This window comes from Nicotiana tomentosiformis, chromosome 3, assembly GCF_000390325.3.
Source record: "Nicotiana tomentosiformis chromosome 3, ASM39032v3, whole genome shotgun sequence".
In the NCBI taxonomy this organism is placed as follows: domain Eukaryota; kingdom Viridiplantae; phylum Streptophyta; class Magnoliopsida; order Solanales; family Solanaceae; genus Nicotiana; species Nicotiana tomentosiformis.
The window spans coordinates 104885468-104897753 of NC_090814.1; positions in this window are offsets into that span (position 1 = coordinate 104885468).

Sequence of the window (12286 nt, forward strand, 5' to 3'; positions counted from 1 at the left end):
CTCTAAATCCATTGGAAAACAAACTTAGGAAATTCTTAAACCTTCAAAATTCCAACCTTCCATAATAAGCACCGTAATACTCTCAGGCCACCCGCTGCTTGACCCGATCATACGCCCATGTCCGAAAGCATCATACGAACCTATTGGAACTTTCAAATCCTGATTCCGGGGTTGTTTACTCAAAAGTTAACATTTGGCCAACTCTGCCTACTTAAAGCTTCCAAATTTAGAATTTTCTTTCCAAACCAACTTCGAACTTTCCGAAATTAAATTCCGACAACACGTACAAGTCATAACACCTGAAGTGAAGTTACTCAAGGACTCAAACCGCTGAATGACGTGCTAGAGCTCAAAACAACCGGTCGGGTCATTACATCCATCTTCTGGGCAAACATAGGTGTGATCCAAATCTTTCACTTTTGCGCCGCCTTTCAATTCTACGATCGAGGATTCCGCTTCTGCGGATGCACATATGTGTCTAGCATTCCGCTCCTGCGGATGCCCCTTCTTCCAGTCAAATTTTGCTCCTGCGACCAAAGGATCGCTTTTGCGCTTGCACAGATGCGACCAAAATCTCTACGCTTGCGATCCTCTTCTCCCAGCTCCTGTTGCGCTCCTACGCTTCATCTGCCGCTTCAGCGGCTCCGCACATGCGCCCAATATTCCGCAGGTGTGGTTGCACCAGAACTTGGCCCAAACCAATATGTCCTAAATTCTAAGTTTTAATCCGTTTTCAATCCGTTTCAAATTCGAGGCCCCCCAGAACCCATCCAAGCATACTAACCAATCCCAAAACCTAACACGAACCTACTCGGGGTCTCAAATCACACCAAACAACATCAAAATTGTGAATTGATGATCTAAACCTTACTTTAAACTTTCAAACTTCGACGAACACGTCTGAATCATATCAAAACAATCCGGAATGACGCTAAACTTTGCGCACAAGTCATAAATCACAATACGAACCTATCCCAAGGCTCGAAACCCCGAATGGACATTGATAACACCAAATTCACTTTAAGTCAAACTTAAGAAATTCTTAAACTTTCAGAATGCCAAACTTCCACAATAGGCTTCGAAACGCTCTCGTACCACTCGATACTCAAGCCGAACATATACCCAAGTCCGAAATCATCATACGAACCTATTGAAACCTTCAAATCCAGATTCGGAGGTCGTTTACTCAAAAGTCAATCCTTGTTCAACTCTTCCAACTTAAAGCTTCCGAACTAACAATTTTTCTTCCAAAACCACTCCGAACTTCCCAAAATTCAATTTCGAACACGCGTACAAGTCATAAAACATGAAGTGAAGCTACTCGAGGCCTCAAACCAACGAGGTTATTTACTCAAAAGTCAACCCTTGGTCAAATCTTCCAACTTAAAGCTTTTGAACTGAGAATTTTCTTTTCGAAACCACTTCGAACTTCCCAAAATTCAATTCCGACCATGCGTATAAGTCATAAAACATGAAGTAAAATGACCAAAATGATCAATCGGGGCATTACAATATTGTGGCAGCATCAGATTACAACTATTACAATGATTACTACTATAGTTTACAGTAGGGATAGTACCATGTTGAAGTGTACTAAAAAATGAAGGTTCTTGTGTAAATGAAAACCTAGGTTCTAGCTATGTCGGGCAAGGTTATGATACTATATTTTCAATTGTTACAGTTTGAAGGGTTACTTCTGTATGGTGAGTTACAAGCCTGCAAAAGGTTGTCCCAAGAAGATCTGCGTGCAGCTGGTCGTTTACAAAAAGTGGTGGGTGGTCAAAACGTGGAGTAGTCCATTTGTTGCCTTCTTTTGCTGATAACTTCCAGTGGGTAGTCTTCCATGGTTTAATAACCACATGAAGGATCTGATTTTTGGTGGTACCGGTGATTTCCAGATCCATTTGAAGTTTATGGGTGTACTAGGATAGTTTTGGTGGAGTAGAGCAAGATACATAAAGCGGACTGTAAAATGCCCATTACTTGTGAAGCCCCAAAATGTACAATCCGGAGTTGTGGTATATTGTGAAACATGAATATTCTGGATAAGGTCTATAAATGATTGAGTTATGACAAAAGAGAATTTATTCCAATCCCAAGTATTAAAGTTCTGGTAATATTGGATGTTGGCATTATGGAGATCGGCTGGAAGAGGCCATGTAAGGATAGAGCGCAACATGGTGTTTATGCCGATCCAAGAGTCGTCCTAAAGTTTTATGTGTTGACTGGTACCCACTCTCCATTGAAGTCCTTGTTGACAGTAGGTCCATCCCTTTAGAATATTTTTCCATATTGGAGAAGTGTTGCTTGAATGAGAAGTGTGGAGATATTTATTAATTAAAGTCATTTCCCATAGGGTAGAGGGTGAGTGAAATAGTCTCCGGGAAAGGCCTGCTAGTAACACATGATTTTTAATAATAAGTTTTTGAATTCCTAGTACTCCTATTTCTTTTGGAGTAGTGACGGTCTTCCAGCTAAGAAGGTGAAGTCTTTTCTTATTCAAAGTAGATCCGCATAGGAAATTTCTTTGATATTTGTCCATTTTATGAATAATGTTAGCTGGTGTTGAGATGTATTGCATGAGGTGGTTTGGGAGAGTGTTTAGGGTAGAATTGATGAGGGTTGTACGACCAGCTATCGAAAATCAGTCATTTCTTCATTTCGATTGGAAATTTTGGAGCTCGGTTCTTGGGCGATTTTGAGGATTTCTTCATGACTTCAACCGGGATAAGTATTCTACATCCGAAAGTGGTTATATTTCATAAATCCATGGTTATATTCATTGTTTAATTCGAGTTTTAATGGTAAAATTGGGATTTTTACAATATCTTTTAAAAACGAAAATTTAAGATTTAGTGGTCGAGTTGTTATCAGAATTTGATAAAATTGGTATGGTTGAACTCGTATCGGAATGGGTGTTCGGATTTCATGAATATTCTATCGAGTTTCGATAGGCGAGCTTCGCGTTAACTTTTGGTTGACTTTTTAATGTGAAATTTTAAGTCGACGTTATATTATTCGAAACTGTTTCCGATGAATTTTAATGAAGTTATATAATTAATTTGGATATATCTGAGCTGACCAGAGGTTAATTCAAGCAAAAAGGCTATTTTAGAATATCATCATAACTTCAAAAAGGTAAGTATCTTGCCTAACCTTGTATGGAGGAATTTTTTCTTAAGCATTGAGTCGTATATGCCAATTGTGTAATGTGAAAGCCGTGTACGTGAGGTGACGAGTACGTACTCGGGCTTATATGTGCAAATTGTATGAGTTTAAAGTCGTAGGAATTCTTAAGTATTAAATTGGAAATTTGTTGACACTTATTAAATCCTTATTTGTCATGCCTCGTTCTTTGTTTGTCGAATTTGTTTTATATGATAATTTTATGTGATTGCTACTTTGATCTTTATGTGGATTCCGTGTGCTAGTTGGGTTGATATTTTCTGAAAATAATTACATTATGGATTTTCCATCTGCAAATAGTTAGTTAAACAAGTTTAAATGGAGACGTTAATATATTTATTAGAAATTTAGATTTAAGAAGAGGTTGTTCTTGCTAAGTTATTCTTCCGTCTTTGTTGTTGCATATTTACTTTGGGACTATGAGACGTTATCTTGGGAGATCCCCCTGCTTGCATATTTTCTTTGGGACTACGAGGCGGTACCTTGGGAGATCCCCCTGCTTGCATATTTACTTTAGGACTACGAGGCGGTACCTTGGGAGATCCCCCTATTTTGCATATTTACTTTAGGACTACGAGGCGGTACCTCGGGAGATCCCCCTGTCTTGCATATTTATTTTGGGACTACGAGGTGGTACCTCGGGAGATCCCCCTGTCTTGCATATTTACTTTGGGACAACGAGGCGGTACCTTGGGAGATCCCCCTGTCTTGCATATTTACTTTGGGACTACAAGGCGGTACCTCAGGAGATCCCCCTATATTGCATATTTATTTTGGGACTATGAGGCGGTACCTTGAGAGATCTCCCTGTTGAGTATTTACATTTGGGTTTACGAGGCGATACCTCGGGAGTGCCCCTGTTGTTTACCTCTATTTGATGTGTTGTTACTTTTCTGTAAATTTCTCGTCGTTCACTCCTCAGTCATTTCATTAAATTATTATTTTTTTGTCTTGTGAATTGTCCGTACAGTTGTGATAGAAATATGAGCGAGAGGTACCGTGAGATATGAAAGTAGGCTGAGACCCGAGATTTTTAGGATTATGAATTGAGGTGTCTGATAAGTAGGGATTTTGACCGATTATTTGCTCTCTTTTACTTGCGAGTTAGCTCAAAAATGCTTAAAGGCATTCCCGGAAACTAACAAAATGTGCTTACTTGCAGGAATATTGGGAGATGAGCCAAAGAAGTCAAAATCAACTCATAAAGGAGTCAAAAGTGAACAAGAACCAAAAACAGGGCAAAATAGCCAGCAGTGCGGCCACAGAGAGGAGATTCAGAGAATGGTATTTGAGCAAGTTGAAGAAGTGCGGACCGCACCAAAATTGTGCGGCTGCACTCACTATTATGCGGTCTGCAGGAGTGAAGAATCAGAGAATTGGATTCAAGTTCAAAATCAAGGAGTGCGGACCGCATCATTTTTATGCGGTCGCACAATCAGAAGCGCGGCCGCACTCATTTTTATGCGGACCGCAGAAGCCCCTAAGTTCCAAGCCCAAAATTCCAAGAATGCGGACCGCACCAAAATTAGATTTTCTTTCACTAATCAATTAATATGCATTCTATCTTAATTTCTTCTTTGATTTCTGTACTTTTCATGAGTAGCTAAATCTTTAGCTAGGGTTGTGACCCAACCCTAGTGTGGGTATTTGGTGGGTGTTTAAGTTAGGGCTTATTTTTGATTGGGTTAGTGATATTTAGCCTTGTTCATGATTGAACCCTAAAATCAATGGTTGCAAACATTGATTCATGCCTATTTGACTTAGCTTCTACTTGAGAAAGAGAGACTAAGTCTAGGAAAACTTGGCTAACAAGAAATTGGGGTGAACTCAAGAAATTGATTGCCCCAATTAAAGGATTAAACCTAGAGATAGTAATACCCGACTTGAGTTAATATCACTTGTATTGTGCAAATACCCAATTGGACTTGAGATAGGCAAATTGAGCAAAATCACTCAAACTACCGAAAGGTATAGAGTAAGTACCCCGGATGCGATTGCTACATCATGACCCCAACTAGTCAAATTTGCCCTGGAGTTTACAACCCATTAGATAACCACCTAGGTAGAAGTCACGACCCTAGTCCCTTTTAATCATTTGAAAAACTCAAAATCAAAAATATTGTCCTTAGTTTTATACTTGCAAATAATTGAGTAAAGTAGAAGTAGAACACCAATCAAGTTTGTGGAAGTGTTATTGGAGCCAAAACTTGCAATTAACTTAGATATACACCTAATCCCATATTCTAACTCCATGTGGATTCGATCCCGACCTTCGTTGGGTTTATTATTGCATCAACCGCCTCACTACTTAATTGTGGTGTGGGTTTGGCCGAGATCAATTTTTGGCGCCGTTGCCGGGGAGTTAAACGGATTTAGCTATATATCTAGGTATTTGTGTGTTTTCTCTTTCTTTCCTTCCAAGTCACTAATTTTGTTTGTGAATTACTTTTAGGTACAAAATGGCCCTTAACAACGAGCCCCTCGGAAATTTACCATTGGGAGAGGAGGTAGATGATGATCAAGTGGATGAGGTTCATCTCGAGCCTCAAGTAAAACAGGCGAGGCCGATCGCCTCATGATAATGTCCCAAACCCTCCCCTACCAAGAGCAGCGCATTGGGTGTTGCCGAACGAGGGCTATGCAAGTGAAATAGTCCTACCCCTGATTATAGCGGGCAACTTCCAAATAACCAACGTGATGCTTACACTGCTTGAGCAGAGGGGTTTCTTCACCGAAACTCCACACTGAAATGCCTACAAGCATCTCAAGGGTTTTGTCGATACTTGTTAGTGGAGCAAGAAAACAAATGTCTCCGAAGATGCACTGCGGTTAAGGTTGTTTCCCTTTTCTCTATGGGGAAAGGCTTTGGACTGGTTAGAGAGATTGCCCAATCATTCCATCCACACTTGGGATGAGTTGGACGAGAAGTTCATTGCCAAATCCTTCTCTCCGGGGCACATGGCTACACTAAGGGATGAAATACTAGCTTTCAAACAAGAGCCCATTGAGTCATTGCACGAGATTTGGGAAAGATATCGTACCATGGTCAAAGAATGCCCGAACAATGATATGACCGAGGCCATGATCCAACAGACCTTCTACATGGGGATCAACACAACGAATCAGTGTGTGGTAAATCAACTCGCTGGGGTAACTTCATGAACACGCCTTATTCTAAAGCTTGTGAAATCTTGGATGAGATGGTGGACACCTCTTCGGCGTGGCAAAGTAGAGCCAATGTTTCTCAGGGTGACCCAAATTTTATTCACCTACACAAGGAGCTACATGATCATAGGCAAACTATTGCGGAGTTGACAACAACTATGAACCAATTGGCCAAGGCTCAGATTCAACATGTTCAAGGGCCAAAACAGGTGAATGCTATGGAAGGGGTGAACATGATGGTAAATAAGAGACGACAACGAGGTCAACAAGTACAAAACCATCCGGAACAATTTGAGCAAAGTAATAGTGGGTATAATCAAGATGAAGAAGTTCAATATGTCAACAATTATCAAGGTCAAAGAAGCAATGCTCCAAATCAACAACAATGGAGATCACAAGGAAACTAAGAAAATTGAAACAACCAAGGCCACCAAGGAAATTGGAGTGGTGGCAACAACAATAATCAAAGCAATTGGGGTAATCAAGATAATCAAGGCAATTGGGGAGGAAATAATCAAGGTAATTGGGTGGCAACAATCAAAGCAATTGGGGAGGCAACAATAATCAAGGGGGTTGGAACAATAACAATCAAGGAAATCGGGGGTCGGGCTTTCAGAGGCCCTCGATGTATCAACAACCAAACAACCCGCCTCCATATCTGTCGCAAGGTCCTAGTTCTTCCAATAGTGAAATAGGATGGATTGAAAACATGTTTAAGCAAATGATGGAGAAAAGTGCCGACTCTGATGCCCAATTAGCCTCCCACAACACTTCTATCCGCAACTTGGAGGTTCAACTTGGCTAAATTTCTCAAGCTTTAAATACTCGCCCAAATGGGGCACTACCTAGTGATACGGTGGTGAACCTGAAAGGTGGGAATACGGGGCATGCAATGGCCGTGATAACAAGAAGTGGAATAGGTAAAATTACTAGTACCTCAAACCAACGAAGACATGTGGGTGATGATATGTTGGTACAAGATGATGATGAGCCAAGCAATGATGTTCAAGCTAATGAAGAAGCGAGGATTGATATTTATGAAAATGTGGAGGAGACGCAAGAAGAACTGAACCCGTCTAGGGAGCATGTGATTGACATGCCGAAGCCGGTAGTGCCAAAGGCTAAGGCACCAATGCCAAGGACTCATCCTCCATACCCTTAAAGACTTGAAAAGCAATACAATGAGAATCAATTCAATAAATTCATTGATGTGATAAAAAGTTTGTCCATAAATGTGCCGTTGGTTGAAGCCTTAGAACAAATGCCGGGATATGCCAAGTTCAAGAAGGATTTGGTAACAAAGAAGAGATCAACGAATTGTGAAATGATCAAAATGACACATCAAGTGAGTGCTATTGTGCACTCCATGGCTCCAAAGTTGGAAGACCCCGGTGCTTTCACAATCCCGTGCACTATTGGGAGTGCCGATTTCGCCAAAGCTTTATGTGACTTGGGGGCAAGCATTAACTTGATGACATATTATGTGTTCAAAACGTTGGGGATTGGGCAACCAAGACCCACATCCATGAGGTTGCAAATGGCGGATCGGACAATGAAAAGGCCATTGGGGATAATTGATGATGTGTTACATCGGGTCGACAAGTTCATCCTTCCCGCAGATTTTGTGATACTTGACTGTGAGGTTGACTACGAGGTACCAATCATTTTGGGGAGACCTTTCCTTGCTACAGGGAAGGCCTTAGTTGATGTGGAAGCTGGCGAGCTCATCTTCCGGGTGGGCGATGAAAAAGTGGTGTTCCATGTTTGTAAATCAATGAGGCAGCCAAATAGCAACGAAGTGTGTTCGTTCGTGGATCTTGTGACCGAAGTAATTGTTGATGACACAAGTGCTGTGATAAATGTTAAAGATACCTTGGAAGTTGTGTTGTTGAATCATGATGAGGATGATAAGGAAGGCTTTGTAGATTGTGTCAATGCTTTGCAAAGAATGGGATCATATACTTATGAGCCCCGAAACATTTCCTTGGATCTCGAAAACTGGAAGACTCCATCAACAAAGCCCTCAATCGAGGAGCCTCCCACCTTGGAGTTAAAGCCTTTGCCTTCACACCTCAGGTATGAGTTTCTAGGCTCTTATTCCACTTTACCTATTATTCTTTCCTCGTAATTAACTAACGTCCAAGTAGATTCCACCCTTGCGGTGCTCACAAGGAGGAAGAAAGCAATAGGTTCAATATTGGCAGATATTCGGGGTATAAGCCCCGCCTTTTGCATGCACAAAATCATTTTGGAAGAGGATGCCAAAACCTTCCGTGGAACATCAAAGACGATTGAATGAGGCCATGCAAGAGGTAGTAAAGAAAGAGATCATCAAGTGGTTGGATGCTGGGGTTGTTTACCCCATTTTCGATAGTTCGTGGACCTCGCCGGTGCAATGTGTTCCAAAGAAAGGGGGCATGACTGTGATAACAAATGACAAAAATGAATTGATCCCCACAAGAACTGTCACCGGGTGGAGAGTGTGCATGGATTATAGGAAGCTCAACAAAGTTTCTTGGAAAGACCATTTTTCACTTCCATTTCTTGATCAAATGTTGGATAGGTTAGTCAGACGTGCTTATTATTGCTTCCTTGATGGATATTCCGGGTATAACCAGATTCTTATTGCTCCTGAAGACCAAGAGAAGATCACTTTCACTTGTCCCTATGGCACTTTCGCATTCTCGAGGATGCCATTTGGGTTATGCAATGCACCAACAACTTTTCAACGGTGCACGTTGGCCATCTTCACCGATATGGTGGAGGACTTTCTCGAGGATTTCATGGATGATTTTTCTGTCGTGGGGAATTCTTTTGAAGAGTGCTTGGATAACTTGGATAAGGTATTGGCACGTTGTGAGGAAACTAACTTGGTGTTGAATTGGGAGAAGTGTCATTTTATGGCCGAGGAGGGAATTGTCCTCAGTCACAAGATTTCCAAGAATGGTATTGAGGTTGATAAAGCAAAAATTGAAGTGATATCGAAACTCCCTCCCCCTACTTCCGTAAAGAGAGTGAAGAGCTTTCTAGGTCATGCGGGGTTTTACCGCCGAATCATCAAGGACTTTTCTAAGGTGGTAAACCCCTTGTGCAAACTGTTGGAGAAAGATGCCAAGTTTCTTTTCAATGAAGATTGTATGAAGGCATTTGAACTACTCAAGTATAAGTTGACTACCACTCATATTATCACCGCGCCAAATTGTAGCTTACCATTTGAGCTCATGTGTGATGCAAGCGATGTGGCGGTTGGAGCGATATTGGGGAAACAAATTAACAAGATCTTTCATCCGGTCTACTATGCTAGCAAGACCATGAACGAGGCCCAAGTCAACTATACGGTGACCAAGAAAGAACTCCTAGCCATTGTCTTTGCTATGGAGAAGCTCCTCCCGTACCTAATGGGTATCAAGGTGATTGTTCACACTGACCATGTGGCAATTCGTTATTTGATGAGCAAGAAAGACTCTGAGGCAAGGTTGATGCGGTGGGTGCTTCTATTGCAAGAGTTTGATCTAGAGATTCAAGACCGCAAGGGTAGTGAGAATCAAGTGGCGGACCACTTGTCCCGATTGGAGAAGGAGGGGAGGCCACATGATGGCCTTGAGATCAATGATTCATTTCCTAATGAACAACTCCTTTCCATTTCTATGATTGGGATGCCATGGTTTGCTGATGTGGCCAACTATCTTGTGAGTGGCATTATTCCGAATGAGTTCTCTTCAAACCAAAGGAAGAAGCTCAAACGGGACTTCCTGGACTACTATTGGGATGCGCCATATCTCTTCAAAATTTATACTGATGGTGTTATCCGAAGATGTGTACCAGAAGAAGAACAATTGAGTATTCTTGAAGCTTGCCAATCTTCGCCATATGGTGGTCACCATGGTGGAGCGAGAACTGCTATAAAGGTGCTAAGCTGTGGATTCTATTGGCCTACCCTTTACAATGACGCTAGCGATCTCGTTAAGCGTTGTGATGAATGCCAAAGGGCCGGTGGGATCTCCAAGAAAAACGAGATGCCGCTCACCACCATCCTAAATATTGATATTTTTGATGTTTGGGGCATTGATTATATGGGTCCGTTTGTGAGCTCATGTGGGAACACCAATATATTGGTAGTTGTGGATTACGTGTCCAAATGGGTTGAAGCTGTGGCTTTGCCCAACAATGAAGCTCGGAGTATGGTACCTTTCTTGAAGAAGAACATAGTCACAAGGTTTGGTACTCCAAGGGCCATCATTAGTGATGGGGGATCACACTTTTGTAACAAAGCTTTTGATACTTTAATCTCCAAGTATGGTGTCACTCACAAAGTGTCGACCCCCTATCATCCTCAAGCAAGTGGACAGGTTGAAGTCTTCAACCGGGAGATCAAGAGTATTCTGTCAAAGACTGTGAATGCCAACCGGACAGATTGGTCAAAGAAACTTGACAATGCTCTTTGGGCTGATAGAACAGCTTACAAAACACCAATTGGTATGTCTCCGTATCGGTTAGGGTTCGGGAAAGCTTGTCATCTTCCGGTGGAGCTTGAGCATAAGGCTATGTGGGCGTTGAAGAAGCTTAACCTTGAGTGGGATATAGCTGCAAATCTTAGGGTGGAGCAATTGAAAGAACTTGATGAGTTTCGTTTCCATGCATACTCCAGTTCGTCCTTGTATAAGGACAAGATGAAGTACCTCCATGACAAGTATATCCGGAACAAAGAATTCAAAGAAGGTGATCTTGTGCTTTTGTTCAACTCTCGGTTGCGGATGTTTCCGGGAAAGCTGAAATCAAAGTGGAGTGGCCCATTTGAAGTTGTACATATGACACCCTTTGGTGCTCTAGATTTGAAAAATAAGAATGATAAGGTGTTTAGAGTCAACGGGCACCGGGTTAAACATTATCTTGGAAAGGTTGATGATGGCCACGTTGTGGCGTTACTCCATTTCAAGTGATTGATGGTAACATGCGTCGTGCCACAATGTTAAATCAGGCGCTTCTTGGGAGGCAACCCATGTATCTTTTTCTTTTTCTTATTTTTCTTCTTTAGATTAGATAGGCTTTGTTTACTAACTAGTTTTGAAGCGTATGCAGGAATGGGTGTGCATTGCAGGAACTGAGCATGAAAAATTTGGCTAAGTGTCACAAAAGTGCGGACCGCACTGCCACTCTGCGGTCGCACAATTTTGTGTGCGGTCGCACAACTGGGAGATGAAAAATACATGGTCTCTGAAGTTTGGCCTCACAAAAATCCTTAACAAAATGCGGCCGCACCCATTTTTGTGTGGTCCGCACTAATTCTGCGGCCGCACTCATTATTGTGCGGTCCGCAGCAATTCTTCACAAGGGCAGGTAATGAGTGCGGACCGCACTCAAAATTGTGCGGCCGCACTCCAGGTAAAATTGTGGGCCCGATGGGTAAAAGTATAGATACGGCCTCCCTCAGCTTTTTACAATTTACGCTCTTTTCAAACCTGAAGCTAAGCTAGCACAGCGCATATCCTCATTGTTTTCAATCTCTCCTCATTTCATCAGTGTTGAATCCCACTTGCATCTTCATTACTGTTATGCTAATTTATTCTTTAGATTTTTCCTTAATTTTATTCTTTTGACTAGGGTTATTTCCATGCCTAAATATGTTAATGGTTAGTTGTTTGTGCTTAGAATCATGTGGGCAGCCTTTTTAAACATTAATTGGGGTCTGGGTAAATGACTAATGATGTTTTATTGCTAAAAACTTGAGTAATTTGTGAATAAAATTTCATGAACCCTAAGTCAGTACCACCTGAATTCAAATTGTGCGGTTCGCATTATGAGCTTCTGCAGCCGCACATATTTTTGTGCGGTCTATAGTTCTCTGAACTAGGGTATCAGTGTGCATGATTTGTGCGGCCGCACTCAAAATCATGATGTCCGCAATGGACTTGTGCGGTCGCACTCATTTTGTACG